Source organism: Ambystoma mexicanum, chromosome 2p (genome assembly GCF_040938575.1).
Source record: "Ambystoma mexicanum isolate Mex_15411 chromosome 2p, UKY_AmexF1_1, whole genome shotgun sequence".
Taxonomy (NCBI): Eukaryota; Metazoa; Chordata; class Amphibia; order Caudata; family Ambystomatidae; genus Ambystoma; species Ambystoma mexicanum.
Window position 1 is genome coordinate 1,212,204,376 of NC_090923.1, and position 18,917 is coordinate 1,212,223,292.

Genomic DNA, 18,917 nt, shown 5'->3' on the forward strand with positions numbered 1-18,917 from the left:
TCTCCCTGTGAGAATGATCCAACTAACTTTTGAACAATACAGCCCCGCCTCCTACCTTACATTGCCTGCTGCGTATAGAAGCTACCCGGTGAGATCAAAATGCCTGTGACCTACAACAAGCACATGAACACCTACACTACTCTGATGAAAGCACAGCTGTATGGCACTACATTAATAACACAGATGGGTGTCATGAGAGTAGATTGGACTGTATATCGGTTGCAGGCAATTATAGAAGTGTTGAGAATGAGGATGCGGTCTCAACGGCCCTAAGCACCTGGTCACAAATGAAGGCTCCTGTCTGGCCTCAGATCCTTCTGTTTCCTGTTCTCTTCCCAGTGTGGTGGTCGCTGGCCTCTTCCCACTCCCAGCACCACCCTACCTTCCCAGCATCTCGCTCTAAGCACCAGTCTGACCTCAGATTGGCACCAACCTGCGGCTAAGCCCATTTGGCCATCGGTACGCACAGTGGTGTGTTAAGCAACCTAAAATAAGTTTTCTTCAGCAGTGGACCGCAACAAAACATCCTGTAACATTTATTTCACTACCGGCAGCAACTTCCACCACAACACATGTGGGCTGTGCACACTGTACTTTATTTTTCATCTTTGCATGATGACCACCCTCATCCTCAGCACTGGAGAGCCTCTAAGAGTTGCCATGGACCCATAAATGCAACGCTCCTGATTCCTGGGTGCTAATCTTGGCCTACCAGGAGCCGGCAGGAGAGCCGGGCAGCCCCCAGCACCAAGGTCCACATAAAGCCCCCTGTCTGGCCCTGTCTGGCGCTGGTGGGAGCTCCCCTCCCTGCTGCTACTCTCTGACCCTCTGTCTCTTGGAATAATTCCCAAATCGATTCACTGGGACCACTAAACACCTTTGATCATTGTTCTGGTAAGAAGTATGGTTAGCATTGGTCCACCCACCTTCCTTGGACACTATGGGCCTCATTACGCGGTAGGTGGTAAGGGATAACCGGCACCGGTAAGGTCACGAGTGCTGGTAATCCCTTACCACCCTATTCCGAGGTCCCTTAGCGGGTCCCTTCCTCAACGCCTGGTTTTACCAGGCGTTATGGATGGGACCCGTTAAGGGACTTCAGAGCTAATAACGGTACCGCAAATTGCGGTACCGTTATTAGCTCCATCCCCATTCCCATTGAGCCCTATGGGGGCTTGAATGGGAATGGGGAATGGTTCCCGGAATGGGGACCTACCGGGTCCTCCAAGGTTGGAATGACCCGTTAAGTCCCTATTTCGGGAACCCGGACCCGGAATGCAGTAAGGGGGTAGCCATGGTGCTAGTAGCACCATGGCTACCTCCTACCACGTAATGAGGCCCTATGACTGCTCAAATTGTTGCCTGCTCCTATTCCTACCTACCTAATCTTAACCTCTAATCTCTGCACCATCTGTACTATGCATCTTGATATGCATCTTACTGATTGCTTCGCTATTGCTTTCATAATGCCCTGCTTCAAAAAGAAAAAGAAAACAAATAATTGAAAACTCTTTTCTTTTCTCTAGTGTTCCTCCAACTGTGCATCCACCATTTCTGTACTGCGTTTTAGTGCTTTTTGGCATAATTCAAATTTAGGTATGCTTCCAACTGTGCAGCCACCATTTTGTACTGCTTTTTATTGTTTTCTTGTCACAATCCATGCCCCTGACCCCCTCAGGTATAACAGCCCCCTGGCAGCAGTTGGGCTAAAGCCCTTCACACTGGCCCCAAGGGCCTTAAAATTCCATCAGAAACATACATGGAGTCAGTCCTGGCACCTTTAGCGCCAGGCTCATTATCAGGAATAAAGCAATACCAGTTTTGGACCTTAATCCAATATGGAGGCCTATTACACAGCTCAGTTCTTTAGAACCAAGCCATGCGGTCTAGTGTTTTGGGTGTGGCTGGGCCTGGAACTACTTGGCCTGGAACTACTTTACCTGGGCTATTTAAACCACCCCCAAACAGCAGAACACGCTTCGCGTTATTCTGCACTCCTGCAGCGTAACGCTCACCGTGTCCAGCTCCTGCTCATCTGCTTCTCCGGTGGCCCCCTCCTGAAGCCCTAGATCTGGTTTCCATTAATAACCTGGAAGAACAACAACAGCATTAGCGAGCAAGAACACTTACCTGTAAAGTAACCAGTCTTGAATCCATCCTGCACTTCACTTACCTCGCCCATCTCCAGAGTTCGCCCCAACCTGCAAATGTAAAGAAACAAGGACACCATTAATAACAATTCTTACCTGGGCAAGCAGCGAGTCCTGGCAGCACCCTGCGCTTCTCTTACCTCGCCTATCTCTGGGTTTCACCGCAACCTGCAAGGGAGAAGGAACAAGGTCAGCATTAATAAAGCACTTACCTGGGCAAGCAGCGCTTCGATCGCTCATCACTCCGGAACATCACCGCAACCTGTACAAAGAAGGGAAGAGAACACAGGTTAGCAATTAACACCAATAAACAGTGCAGCGCTCCGCGCATCAATAACTCACCATGGTCTTCGCCATCGGTGTGGCAACTCCAAGATCGCAACCATCCTTGTGAAAACAAAAATAGATATTGTTAGGTTGGTGCAAAACGCCAAGAAGACAGAGAAAACTGAGGGAAAGAAAGGGACAGAATAAAGACGGAAAAGACATTATAGCTCACCTGGAAGACTGCAAGCAGAGTCGGAGTCACAGCCGGTCTGGACCCGACATAAGGGCACACGGACCAGTGAAGCAACCAGGTCCACGGAACGCCCGCACCAACCAAACGCCCCTGCACAGAGACGCAGGACGGAGAGTTCAATGCACAAAAACCTAAGGTGAGCAATAACCCCAAGGGAGGGGATTTGGACAAGAGGGAGGTGGGATTCCACCCATCACAGAACCAGTATCTTAACCCCCCATTCTCCTGTTATAGGCACTGCCCAACGTCTGGCACATAACCAAGCAGAGAGGGGTCAAAGATAGCGCTTAGACCTCCATCCCGTATCGTGTGGCGCCCCCGTGGATACCAGGTGAGCATAACATTTCTGGCATAATTCGTATATAGGCGTGCTTTCCAATTTCCTATTGATCTGTAATCTGGGCATTTCCAGGGTACTCATTGTTATTGTCTGCCTGGCTGCCTGGTGAGATTCGTCTGTTGCATAGTGTTTCTGACCCTCTCCCCTGCTATTTTCAGACACCCTCACCTGTCTCTGCCCCCATGGTGCTCTCCGTCTCCCCGATCTTTTCAAACAGCTTCTCCATCACATATCCTCCCTCTCTCGAGAAGTCTGGAAGAAAGAAACTTAAAACGGCTCACCTTACTTCCATACCATTTCTGCACATTGCAGACACCTTCACAATGCTTCCTCCAGACAAACTATCACTGACATTCTCTTTGCTGTTCCTTTCTCTGACTTATGGACTACCCATATGGTTTCTGTCCTCTCCCCTTTCTCCTCCTCACCCATTACTGGCAGCAGGGTCGGACTGGGCCATACAATTGTCTCAGGCACCAATGAAAAAGTGGCCCAAAGTTGCAAATGGCAATTTATTCCTTTTGTGACACTGTTGAATGGTAGCCAAGGGGGAGTTTATTGATGGTGTGATGCAAATTGTGGATTAAAAAAATCTTCATTCAGCAACACTGGTTAAAACTAGTAACCGCAAAGTGAATTAACTCATCAAACTCCCCCAAATCGGGCAAAAAAGTGTCCCACTTTGACCAAAGAAACGGGCCAAGCATTTTACGTTTCTGGTTCGGCCATGGGCCTATTGCCCTATAGACAAGCCTGAGCCTGATTGATGGCACCAGATGGGAAGTGCTTTTGGCTCACTATTCATTTTCCAAATGCACCATTAATGTCTATCACAACAGCACTATCATGGCCAAGGGCTCTCCGCCTAACCTCCTCCTTCTTGACAGGCAAATTGCATCTCTCTTCAACTCCCCCCCTCTCCTGCCTCCCCCTGCCCCTCATCCCACCTCTCCCCTGCCCCCAGTGGTGGCACCCGGCTGCTGTGTACCCCTCGCAAATCTTTTAAAGAGGGCAATCAGCTTTACTTAGCTACCCTCAATTCTCGCTCTGCTATCAAACACTCCTCTGACATCTGTCACCTCCTTGAAGACCTTGAACATGACGTCCTTGCTCTCAAAGAGATGTGGTTCAAGGCCAGCTTGGTCACTGCTTTTGACACTCTTCTTCCCAAGGGCTACAAGAGCATGCCCAATCCCAGACCCTCCCGGCCTGCTGGTGTAGTGGTTCTGATTTTCCCTGAGTGGGTTCGTGCCTCCATCATCTCCACTCAAACCTACTCATCCTTTGAAAGCCTAGTCTGCAGGCTTTCTGTCTCGCATACCATCTCTCTTAGTGTCGCTACCATCTACAGGCCTCCTGGACCGACCTCCCTCTTCCTCTCAGAATGGGCCAACCTGTCCTCTCTTCTTGCCTCCTCCCTCAAACTTATCTTCCTTGGGGACTTTAACATCCATCTCAAATCTGCTGATGTGGCCACTGTTCCCTTTCGTGACCTATGCAACACTCTTTTCCTCACTATCGTTCCCTCTGGCCTAACCCACTCTGTCGGACACACCTTGGGCGCTCGACTCTCAACAGACATCCCCCTCTCAAACCCTCTTATTACCCCACTCTCCTGGTCTGACCACTCTCTCGCACGCACTGCCAATCTCCTACTTCATCATTCGACCAATGAAGCGTGTGTCAGTCTCTGCATTTGCCTCTTCCTTCATCCCTCCTCTGCCCCCTTCTTTTGACTCTCCTTCTGACTCTGTTTTAGCTAACCTCCACCTTTCTATCTCTAAGATCCTGGACATATTTGCCCCTTTCATGAGGATCCGCATGAAGCCTGCCTCCAAATGTCTCTCTTGGTATGACTCCAACTTGGCCGATTTGAAACGCAAGCGCAGAGCTGCAGATTGGAAAGGCACATCATATTACTTGCTGAGAGATAAATGCAGCATGTTCACAGAAACTGACACACATTGAAATGCTGTGTACTCTGGAAAATAAGGGAAATAGGGCCTCACGTGTGAGAGCTAAAGCCAAGTATGACATAAGGCCCACCTTCCAAGACAGAAGTCCCTCATTAAAGTTTGCAACATTAATAAAAATTGCTGTCTGCAAACCAAGACACTGAAACTAAAATGGCGTGCATGTGCATTTTACAGTTTTAAAGCAAAAAAATTAGAAAATGTTCCCCATATAAAATAAAGATATCAGGGAAAAGACTTGCTGACTTGATGCAATGTATTCAAATATAGATTATGCTTCACAGGCAAAATACCGGGAACAATTGAAAAGAAAAGGCCACTTTATTTCCTTGGGGCACATGTAAATTCCATTTAGGCCCGAGACAGACCCTGCTGCTTGTTGCGGGGCAGATTTCAAAGGCCTGCCTGGCTACTTATCTGTAACGGTAATCTCTATGGAGCTAATGTACATTCCAAGTATTGTGGTCAGCTTCAGATAACAGAACCAAGTGCAGATGTCAGAATGGCCTAATGGCATTACAGGTCTATGCTAGATGTAGATGAGGCACACCTTGTGATTCACTAAGTATTGTGGGTTCTTGAATAACAATCTCGATGGCCCAACAATCAAGCACGCTTTTTTCTGATTGCTAATGGCATTACAGTGCAAAGTTGAACATTCTGCGTCCTAATAAGGATCTCCTCAACCCATCAACTTTTTAGAACAAAGAGACTAATGGCTTTTACTCCAGTCTTAGAAAAACAAAGTCCAGGAGGCTCTGGTCACATGCTTGCTAAGAAATGGGAGCTGTGGTGTGAAACTACATATTATATATGTTAATGATGTGGCCATAAGCATACGTTGACTTGTGATTTTATTCAGCAATTGATGAATGGTTATAGTTACCGACTTGTGGAAGAGGTCATTTTAAAAATAATTTCAAGGCGATTCTGTTGAAATAAAGGTGTGACTAATGGAATTGCAATAGCAAACAAAAATGTGTTTCTGGATGCTCTGAGAATGTCTCGAATTTAAGAATTGACGAGCTGATGTAGGGTAAAATTAAGTATCTGGCGAGTACATTGCATGTTTATAAGTATTATACTTTTTGTATAAACAGCAAACTATTGCCACACGCCTGGGCAACATGGTACGGACGTGGCTGTCGCTTTATAAATGATTAGCTGAAGCGGAATATATATTTATATACTATATTATATTATATATATTATATTATATTATATATATACTATATTAAAGAAGCTTACAAACAACTAAATGATGTGAACTGTTATGAACGTCTAAAGATCAATCCCATCAAGCAATTGGAGACTGAAGTATGGACCTTTATAACTAAATGGCAAAAGGCAGATATTCTTGAGGAGGAAATGGCTAAATTCCTTTTTTCGAAGAATTCTATAATTCCCACTATTTACTTTCTCCCTAAAATTCACAAGAATCCTCTCAAGCCCCCTGGGAGACCCATTGTAACACTGTGTGGGTCCCTTTTGGAAAATATGTCTCGGTTCATTGATGAGGTTCTTTGCACCTTTGTCACCACACTACCATCATATGTGAGGGACACTACGGACTTTCTTTTGAAAATCGATGAACTTCCTTGGGAATCCACATATTTATTAGCAACCATGGACGTGGTGTCCCTGTACACGTCTATAAAACATCATGATGGGATCTCCGCTTGCAAACACTTCCTTAACACAAGATCGTTGAATCACCTACAACACTCACATATGATCCTAGAAATGATCAACATTTGTTTGACAAACAATGTTTTCCTATTTAACAACGAAATTTTCCGTCAAACTCAAGGAACGGCGATGGGTACGACTTTCGCGCCATCATATGCGAATCTAATGATGGGATACTGGGAGAAAACAACAGTATGGGCAGAAGCTAATGCAAAGTACAGTGAAAAAATTGTGTTGTAGCTCCGTTATATTGACGACTTGTTCATAATCTGGGATGGCTCAGCTGAGCTGTGGTGCGAATTCGTCAAATCTCTCAACGTCAACAATGTGAATCTTAAATTTACGGAAAACCACAGCCGTACATCTATTGTATTCTTGGACGTAGAAGTCAAGATAGAAGCACAAAAAATTGAATCATGTTTACACAGAAAAATCACAGGTGCCAACATTCCGCTGCACTCGAATAGTGCCCATCCTAAAACTCTCCTATGGAGTGTTCCATATGGAGAGTTTGTCCGCATTAGACGCAACTGCAGTAAAATCGAAGACTTTGATTCAGCCAGCAAAATAACAGCTTTCAATTTTCTACAACAGCAATACCCCAAAAGGATTATCGAAAGGGCGTATTTGAAGGTCCGTGAAATGAATAGATATACTATGTTAACTACATCTAAAACGGACAGAGCAAAAGAGGAGGAGCAAAATACTACCAGGTTAATTCTGACATTTGGAAGCCATTCGAGTATTATTAGAAGAATAGTCAACAAGTATTGGAAAGTGTTAAAAGCTGATAAAGACATTGGAGACATGCTGCATGGCCATCCCGATATTACCTTTCGTAAAAGTGCCTCCATTAAAGATTTATTGGTGCAAAGCTATATGACCACAGAAAAGAATGACACCAATACCAATTGGCTTTCCCTTACAGGAACTGGCTTTTTCAAATGTACCAGATGTAAGATCTGCAAATATGCAAAGAACTGCAAAAGCTATGAGCATCCTATATTAAAACATCTGGTTTACATCAATAGCAGAATCACATGCGAATCAGAACTGGTGGTATATGCCTTGATATGTCCTTGCTCAAAATGGTACATCGGAAGCACAAAATGCAAGCTGAAAGTGCGCATTTTGCAACATGTGAGAGCTATTATTAACAAGGACTGCTCTTATCCCATGGCTAAACATTTTTCGGAAATGCACAACGCCGATCCAGCTTATCTTGTGTTCTTCGGCATTCATAGGGTCATCCCAGGCCCTAGGGGTGGTGACTATGAAAAAATACTCCGCCAAGAAGAGACTAATTGTATTTTAGACTTCGAGAGCAAAACACCACTGGGACATAACATCGATGAAGAGCTTTATACATTTTTGGGGACATAGAGATCATATTATACACAATAATATTTCCGATTATCTATATATCTATAGGATCCCCCCCTTGTTTGCTACTTTTGTTGTTTTTCTGTTATTTTTCTATTATTGTATTTGCTTGATTGATTGCGCATTGTTTCATAATTTTTTTATTCCTTCTTGACTTATCACTTTTCTTTTCTTTCACTTTTTATGGTGACTTTTATTTTGATACACAACCATCTGTGTAATACACTTGGCTCAGGCATGCCCATAGAGAGGCCTGGTTTTGGTAGATTTGTGCATGTATTATCTGATATTACCCGATATGCATATACAGTAAAAAACAAGGTAACACTATTTGGCTAGGGAGTCATTTGAAATCATTGCTCAGTAGCTGTTGGAATATATTTGTTTTGATTGTGAGGCATCACATAAGAAAAACTATTCTTCTGGCTTGCACTAAAGTATTTGCAGAGAGATGTTTACAGCTTACACTATGCACTTTATAATAGGGCATTAATGTTCTATATATCCCTCTATATGTATTTATTGTGTCATAGGAATATATTATTTGTACAAAAGCACTATGCACTTTATATCGTCCCAACGCTATCTGTCATAGGAATGCATTGTTTGCACAGTAGCACTATGCACCTTATATTGTCCCTATGCTACTTACTTAGCGAAGAAACTAATCTCGCTTTCAGGCATTTTACAACAATGGCAAAATGCATAAGCAGTTACTTGTTGGGTCTGCTAATATTTTTGAAAGATTTATTCTTTTACCCCTGCCTACATGCACCTTATGTGACAGACAACATTACATCATTTAGATAAAAACACATGGGACCATCATTTGGCAAAGGAGTTAACAGTAGTCATCGTTAGAAGCAGATGTCGTTCTTGCTGTGTCGTATTATACAACAAAAAAGAAAAAAATTCCTTTATTATATTGGAATATTTTAGAGGGATGCTTACAGTTTGCATCATGTATTTTATAAATACGACAAGAACATTCTATATTATTCCATATGAATTCATTATATCATAGGAATGTATTGTTGATACAAAAGCACTATGCACTTTATCTTCATTGAATGCTACATACTCAGCGAAGATAGGTATCTCGCTTCTAGGTACTTCGTAACATGGCAAGATGTGTAAGTATTCACTTCTCGGCTTTGTGAATACTTAAGGCAGATTTATATTATTACTTCTGCCTTTATGCATCTAATAGAAAAAATAACACCATGCTATTTACATGGGAGTTTTAATGTTTCCGCATTGCCCTTATAATTGTGGTTTATGTCATATACTATAAATTGGTTTTTAAGAATACTCATATTTAAAATACCAATTGTATTTGCATGTGTCTTATGATGGCTATAAAGTTATGTTTAACATCTATACATATGTTTATACCATTCAGTAATGCGAACCAGCAGCCCAAGCCAAGATGGCTAATTGCCATTATTTTTAAGACTTTAAGTCACCTTTTTTATGTCCTTCACTGTGGGGGGAGTGTTTGCTATATAAACAAACACTCGATGGGTGATGAGTGACTGTGAACAAGCCACTGGTTAGTGGTGAAACGCGTCAGGCTGCCGTCTGGCAAAGCATATATTGCATTGGGAGAACACTTTTTATCTGCTGCATTTGTAAAATAAAGGCTGTTATATTTCACACAACCGAAGATGCAGTGTGTTGCTGTTGGATTTCCGTGATGATTTCAATCATTGAAACACTTTCTTGTTCGTGGAGTGCTGCTCGCCTGAATAGTTTCTGTAGAAGCTGTTTGTTTTTTGAAATATATATATATATATATATATATATATATATATATATATATATATATATATATATCTCATGGCATTTATTGATAAATTACAAACTTTTGCCATGTAGCTACTTTCGGGCTGAAATGGACATAGAAAAAAAATTTGAATTTCAAATGGGAGTTGTGTTGAGTTGAGTTGAATAAGTTTATTTGGACAAAACAATGTCCATTAAACAAATATCAAAAGATTTCACAATAAAAACATAACAAATACATTGGTCACCACTAGTAAGACATTGGTCCATAAAAGGAAACTATTTACAATAAGATGCATAGGTCCAAATCAAATATCAAAGTAAAGCAGTTCACCAGTCGTTCTAAAATGCTAAAATAATTAATCCAGTACAAAACCACACATAAAAGAATAATTTTAAGATACCTGAACACGTTATGTTATGTTATGTTATGTGCATACTTCTAACGTGCTGAAAGCCCGTGGGCATCAGGGCGCGGCGAGCCAAAAGGATGAAACAATCACATTTTATCTCTATTAGCAGTTGGAAAACAACCTAACGTAGGGTATGGAGCCTTTAGTTGCACGTTTTATTGAAACAGGAAGGTTTTAAGCAGCTTCTTGAAACTTAGATAATTGCCCTCTCGCCGAAGAGGCAATTTCTTTCAATATTGTGCTGCCTTGACCATAAAAGATGTTCCTCCACCTACTGCTCTATTAGCACAGGGTATATTCAGAAGGCCCATGTCAGCTGATCTTAGACATCTACGAGGTGTGTAGAAGGAGCATTGTTTTTTTAAAGTAACTCGGAGCTTCTCCAAATAAACACCTGTGCACTATCGTCATGGCTTTAAATTTAACCCTGTCTTCCACTCTGAGCCAGTGTAGAGCTCTTCTCCCTGATGATATATGTTCTCTATTTTTGATTCCCTTAACTATACGAACTGCCTCATTTTCCAACACTTGGCACCTTTCCACTTCCCTCTTAGTGGCTCCAAGTAATAGGGCATTGCCATAGTCTAGGCGAGACAAAATGATTGCTCTCGCAATGGTGGCAGTATTTTCTTCGTTAATATAAAGTTTTATAGCTCTCAGAAGGCACATATAGAAGGCATTATTTTTATGCAAATAGTTAACCTGGGCTTTTGAGCCCACTGATGCTTCAACTATCATTCCGAGTGTGTTAACATGGGGCATTACCGGGATATTAGCCTCCTTGATAGTGAAGGCTTTACATCCCGCCCCAAGCATGGATCTGGTCTGTCGTGTCCCGAAGATCATCAGTTCGGTCTTTGTATTATTGAGGCACATCCAATGATGTTGCACCAAGATATCTATGATGTTGTAAACCACCGCAATGTTAGCGCTATTGATGGTATGTTCTCCCTTAAGTTCAAATATTAACTGTTCATCATCGGCGTAATTTGTGAAGAATAAACCAATGTTTTCTAGGAGCTCACAGAGGCTTCTCATGTAGAGATTAAACAATAAGGGAGACAAACTTGCTCCCTGAGGGACTCCAAAAATAATGGGGGCTGCCTTGTAAAATATGTCACCCCAATGTACTCTTGGACTCCTTTCCTGCAGAAATGAGGCCAGCCATGCCAGAGCTTTTGGGGAGCATCCTGCTATTTTATCTAGCACTTCCTGTAAAAGCTGATGATCCACCAGGTCAAAAGCAGCACTGAGGTCAAGTAGCATGGGAATCCCGGTTTTACCTTTGTCTACCAGATCCAACATGTGGGTCTGGAGGTCCAACATGGCAGATTCTGTGCTGTAAGACGCCCGAAAACCTGATTGTTGATCGTGCAATAACCTTAGAGCTTACGCATGTTTTTGTATTTGATTAGTAGCAATTTTATCCAGAATGTTCAGGATAAAAGTTAAGTTGGTGATGGGGCATAAGCTACTAGGATCTTTAGGATCCAGGCCCGCTTTTTTGACTAACGTGTTATTGTTACGTCCTTTATCTCCTTTGGCACAACGCCCTTGCTAAAAGATGCATTTACAATCCTAGTCAAGACAGGAGAAAAAAGTTTTTTATGATCTAAAATGATTTTTGTGGGCAAAATATTCTCTGCACATGAGGTTGGTTTCCTTTTAGACATAACCAGACATAATTTATCCTCTGATATAGGCGAGAAACTAAAACTCTCTCTTTCTTCCAGTTTGAGAATGTCTACCAGATGAGCTGTTACATCTCCACCTGATTTAGCCGTGATTATGTTATTTCTAGCTTTCTGGATCTTTTTAGCGAAAGCCTCTTGAACCTTATCACAGTCTCCGCTGATGGGTATATGAGGAGGTGAAAGCGTCTTAGGTTTTTCAATCCCTTTAAGTATCTCGAAAATTTTACTGGTAGTATTTGACGCTGCCTCAATTTCTCTGTTACAATAACTTTTCTTAGCTTCTTTAACTTCTTTCTTATAGCTATGATCTGAGCGTTTCCAGGTTTCTTTATTTTCCTGGGTTGGATTCTGACGCCATTTCCTTTCTTTGGCTCGTTTAACCTGTTTAAGTTTGTTTATATCCCCGTTATACCACTTACTGTGGTTATTATTTTTCCTCACCGATTTCATTTTCAATGGGACATTTACATCCACCAAGACCTGCATGTGTTTATTATACTTCTGCAGCATACTCTCTCAGTCGCCTTTTTCATGAAAAGACTGCAATATTTAGTAAACATCTTTTTAATATCTGGGGGCCTACATTTTTGAAATTTCTACTCCAAACCTTGATATGGGGATTCACGGTTTGTTCGATAGAATTATTGAGTTGTATCTCAAAAGTGACCAGGTGGTGGTCTGACCAAATACATGGGTCTATGACTACTTTTTGGGATTTCAGATTATTAGTGAAAACCCAGTCTAACTGGTTGCCATGAGGGGTTGTGGGTTTGTTGTTAATTACTAGAAATCCCATATCCTTCATGATATTTTCCAGTAATAGTGCCTCTTTGTCTCCCGAATTCCCTCTCCATCTGTTCATGTCTCCCACTAACGAGGTGGAGATGTTGATCGATGTGAGATTGGTTGCTTGGCAGGTGACTTCACTGTCAAAATTCGAGACTAGAGACGGTGGCCTATATATAACAACAATGTTGAGACAGTCATTAGGAGTATATATTAATTTCAATTGAATTGTCTCACAGCCCATACATACAAAATTAGCTTTAAATAATTTTAAGGACTCTCTGGCTATCACTGCTATGTGTTGTTATAACACCCCTTCTCAGAGACATTGCAGCTTTCAAATATGAGAGCAGGGCCCAAGCAATATATATAATTTCTGCCTTTAATAGGAGCATCAGCGCTGGCTGATATAGATGCAAGCCAGCACATCTCAATACTTGCAAAATGGTACGCTTTATAATAATTGAGTAGCCAGGACAAAATAAAATGGGCCAAAACTTCAGAGGGGGCACCACAGACAGGACAGCTTGAATCATCCGAGTAACCAGTCCCCTTTGCCGGTTATGGCAGTTGCAATATTTCTGTTCTAGACTCCTGAACCAATCCTTAGACAGGGGCTGGGCATGGGAGAGAGTGGGAGCTGCTAATAGATTACCAAGGGACAGCTGCCCAAAATTACCAAAGCAGATTTGCTGGAGTTTCATCTGAGTGGAAATATTGTTGGGGCGACTAGAAAGCGGAAGCTGTGATTCTTCACTTGAACCATAGAGAGAAGTGCTGTGGGATTCAATTGACTGAAGTGCTGGCTGGAATCCTATTTTTCCCTACAAGCGAAGCTGCTCAGTCACAGAGTGCCAAGTCCAGAGATTTCCAAAAGTAAGTAGATTGTCCAACAAAAGTTCAGCAGGGGTATCTATGTAATTAACCCATTTGCTTTCATTGGTGGGTTCTTTTCCATTAGTGGGTGGGGGCAACTGTGTAGATCCTGTGCCTATTTGACTGAAGATTCATTTAATTAATTACCCTTTAGCAAAACACCCCGGGGTGATTTTTGTTAACATTCAAAATTAACTAAGATCATTCCTATTGTATGCTAAAAACTATAGCCTGTAATGTAATTGGGTAATCCTATTTTTCCTGTTTAGCCTGACTTCTTTAAGAAAGAGGGGTGCCCTAAAATCCTGAAACTGTCAACTTCCCCAACACTGGCCTTTAAGTCAAGGGGGTCTGAAAAAACAAAGTTCCTAATCATCCCCATTTTTCTGTCCAACTTCCCCAACACCGGCCTTTAAGTGAAGGGGATCTGAAAAACCCAAATTCCTAATAATACCATTTTTCTGTCCAACTTTGCCAACATGGACCTTTAAGTGAAGGGGGGTCTGAAAAACCAATATTCCTAATCATCCCCATATTTTCTGTCCAACTTTCCCAGCACAAGCCTTTAAGTGAGTGGCTGTGAAAAACAAACTTCGAAACTGTCCCCACTCCCTAGACCTGGCCTTTGAATAGAAGGGTGTGGCATGTAATTGATGGTTGAGTTTTTGGGGCTGGGGGAGAAGTGCTTTGCAAAAATGAGACCTCATGTATCTAACCCTTAACATTTGATGTATGTCTTGCTTTAAAGTCATCTTGTGTTTATTTCGAAGCAACATTTTGGGTGAAATAATAATTGCCATATGCATTTGTACAAATCTGTAAACAAAACTGCTAGCCTTTTTAAGCACGCAGGAAAATCGAAATTGCACAGCACTGCATATGTAAATTGATTTTGTTAATTGACCCGTGTTGATTATTCCTTAACTTGAAATCTGCATAAAGTATTGTGATTTGTGTTTTCCAATCCAACCTGTGTTATTTATTTATGTAAAAAGAAGTTTAATTGTGAGCCACAGAGCAGTTGATGTGTGTAGTTTTAGTGCGATATCCATTACCTATAATTCAAATAAATATAAATGTATTTTCTGTACACCGGCCTGGGTCTTGGCTCGTTGGTGGCAGAGGGGGAGGGAACCAAGGAGCATGATATGAGTCTAAAATAGGGCTGAACAAAGAATCAATTAAACAGTTTGTTGTGTGACACCTTGATGGGGAAGGGCAGGAACTCCTCATTTTGAGGGTGGCCTCTCAATAAACCATTACAAAGCGAGCAGGCAAGGTGTGGGATATGGAGGAACTTGAAGGTCAGGGAGAGGCGCTAAGAAGGCTGGGTGCAGACCAAAGACAGGAGAGAGGGCATGCACGCTGGGGCAGGATGGTAGATCCAGCTGGTGGTAGGCAGACAGGGAAGCAGGCAGGCTCTGGCTAGGAGCTAGAAGATGGTGTGGACAGGATGACAACAAGAAGGAATCGTCCCCCTGACAAACAAAGGACATTGACTACATGCAAAAAGAAGGGTACATACTCTTGCTTGCAATGTAGTAACTGTAATAACATCATCAAAGGGAACACCATCCAACACCCACATATTGGACAGAAAATTGCACTAGAGATTTTGCATGTGCAACAGCACTGGAGTAATTTATGCAATAAAATGCCCATGTGGCCTTTTATATGTGGGTCAGACCAATCGATCAGCATGAGAAAGATGACTAGAACATAAATCAAACATACGTACCCAAAATACCAAGTCACCAGTAGCCAGACATTTTAAAGAATATCAACATAATCTAGCCCAGATCAGGTTTTTGATACTGGAAGTGGTAGGGACACCTCATAGAGTAGGCAATAAATCGAAGAACAGAGAAAAATGCACTGGATCCAACTATTGGATACGGTACACCCAAGAGGAATGAATGAAGAGCTCAAATTACACTGTTTCGTGTGATCATCAGATTGTCTTCTTGTAGTATGGAGTCAGATTAAGAATTATGGATTACTAAATATTATCAATGGGGCATGAATTTGACATAACCTGTTTTTTTTTTATCTGTGCTGTTTAATTTAATTTATTTTCCAGCAGAATGATCCTTTCTCACCTAGATTGGATGTCAAGATATGTTCTTATGTTTATCATATTTAACTATGAAATTATGCAATGGATGAATGGTACCATGTTTTCTGAACATGTTTATATCCACATATATACCTTTGTCAAGTATCAAATATCTATCAGATGTTCAGGTATACAACATAACAATTAGTTACATATGGTCATTACCTGCTTTTACTAAGAGTTTGTGTCATTAGACACATTGTAATTCAATGTTGAACTTTCCGAATAGCTACTCGCATCTGTATTGGTTACTAACAATAATTGTGTAACATCTTTGGGAATTGGATTTTTTTCTTGTTCCTTTATATTTCCTTTTGTTCATTCTTTGGTCTCTAATATATATATTTTTCTCATGACGCCCCTTTCCTTTGATATTCACTTAATTCTTTGTTAGCTGGAGTCTCACACTATCCATTCTCCTAGCTTCGGGCACCTTGCAGTCCTCTTTCTTTGTTCTACTTCCACACACAGCCCATCTTCTATTTTTACTCTCTGTCACCATGGCTACATTACAGACAACAGCAGCGACCGTGTCTTCCACTATGGCCGATGGCTCTCATTCTACTTACCAACCTGCACACAAGTACTTACTGACGCTTTGCAAACTAGATGAACTACTTCTTTAGCATCGCTGAGTGATTACCCTGTAACAATATACAATCGTTTAAAATAATGCGATTAGGTTTTTCTTGACAGCTTGTTACTTATATGTTACAAGAGAGGTATTTTGCGGCGAGTCGGCTTACGCTTTGAACCAGAGGTGACACAACATTGTAAGGACACACTTTCTCTAGGAATACATGTAACTTGGTAAGATGATTATTATTCACTCTTAGTCTTCCTTCAGAGATAGAACATTGGCATTTCCCTCAGGACTATTCATTCTTTCTCTTTTCTCTTTCTGCCATTTCCATTAGACTTTGGAGGTACATATTTCAGTGGGTAATTCTCTCTTTACTTTTTTCTTAGTCCTTCTCACATTTAATTTCGCATATTCCAGCAGATCCTTTTTACTTAGTGATCTGCTTATTTTTCGTATGGTCTCATAGCAGTGATCCAATAGTGACGATACTCACCATCCTTACATTTACTGTGTTGATCAAAGTTAATGTTACAGGTACTATTTTATATATTTCTATATATCCTATTGTTGACACGAGCCTACATGGTGTTCACTTCAATGGTTGTGTCTACACTTGACTTACATTATTCCTGCATGCTTGCATGTACACTTACTGTTTTCAATGATTCACACTCTGGAACTTTCACTTATTTCTGATGATCCATTCGACAATATTATTACATAGGCCGGTATTCTAAATTGTGTGAGCTATATTAAGTAATTGTCCTTATAGTCACCTTGATTTTGCATATGGTTGCCAATAGCATTCTTGTCAATTAATGTATTTCATCATCATAGACTGACTCGTTGTATATAGAATACATTGACTTTGAGCAATTCTGAATTGACATGAAGTTTATTATATCTATAACATTATAGATTCTTTGAACTGCACCTGATGAAGGGAATTTTGAATCCCGAAACACGTTGTGCTGCCAACCTTTGAATGTAAAAGAAGATTTGGATAAAGAACCTACCATTGAATAGTGTCATTTTTACTTTGAAAAATGTGTGACATATATCTGTACAAACGATTTAATAATTACTTAACACAATATTGGCTGATCTTCAGCAAAAAGGTGTGTAGGGGACGGGAGTGTCCGATACCTTTCGGACACCATCTTCTTAGTATTTTTTCCAACTCTGTGTCAGGGTTGTATTACCTCCCCTGCACCCAAGTTTGTCATTACATTATCTATATTCCTTTAATGTAACTAGTGTAACTATAGGGTTTGGATACTTAATAAGAAGGAATCGGGTAGGCTGGCAACAGCAAGTCAGGGAACCAGAAAATCTGGCAATAGGAGCGGGATGACCCCGGAAGGCAAGGAAGCTTTCAGATGAATGTAGGGGACACACTATAGTAGCCCTTTGTTACAACACCAACACATAAGAATTTGATGTGACACAGGTCTGGTTCTTAAACGGACGTATTAATTTGAATTATATTTCCATCACAACCAAACAATTTGTGTAGTATTGACGGGGACCAACCTAGAGGTTATCTCCAAACATTGACCATGACGCAGAAGTACTTGCCACGACCCGCACGTACTTCCCATGCCCCGGAAAACCTGCAGGTCTAACCGGGTACAGATATCATATCATTCAGATATGAGATCCCAAGAATATGGGACATGAGAGCGGTTCCCCTTGCCCCAGAACCTTCCCCCACACCTCTGAGCAACCGAGGGTACCAAGCCACTGTCTCTGTGGTTGGCCTCCAGGATAGCTAACCACACCCTCGCCCCCAACTTGGGAAAACATCAAGATCATAAAATCCAGCACATTATGGCACTATAGTTTAATCCAAACTGTTTGGGTCCTTCTCAACAGCGCAGACAATACAGACCATAAATGCGACAATTACAATGCTTCCATTAGCTGGATCGTACTACATATCCCAATATTCACAATACTTTACTGCACGGATAAACAGTCAAAAATGTTGAATGTTTAGTCGGAAATATCAGTTTGCAATCTCATACAACACCTCTGAATTTTTACCAATTTTTGGCCAAACTGTGTACTGCGAGACACAGCAAGGCAACATGAACCATATGAAGGGAGTGCCCCAAAATGCTGCACCTCTTCTGGGCATGACGTTTCCTGGGCTAAAGACAGCCCCATGGCCCAACATGTCCACTTTGAGATGACGTCACGGGCATGCATGCTGACCACTAATGGTCGCCACCTCCTAGGCCACAGTGCCACCTCCAGAAATTAGAAAAGCAAGCATGATCTGGATGACTGGAGAAGCCGGGAACAGCAATGCAGAAAGGCTGGGGACAAAAGGACAGAAACGCTGGAAGGCTGGGGACAGGGAAGCAGAGAAGTGGGCAGGTTGATGATACAAACACAGGGAAGCGAGCAGGCCTGGGACAGGAAGCTAAAGAAACGGCCTGGCTGGTGTTAGGAAAACAGGGAAACAAGAAGGCTGGTGAGACCCCGAAGACAGGAAGATGGTCGGCTAGGCACAGGTGGTGAACGACTGAGTAGACAGGCCGGTGATAGGATATCAGTGAATGGGACAGGCCTGTGAAAGGACGGGAGGAAAGCATACACACTGA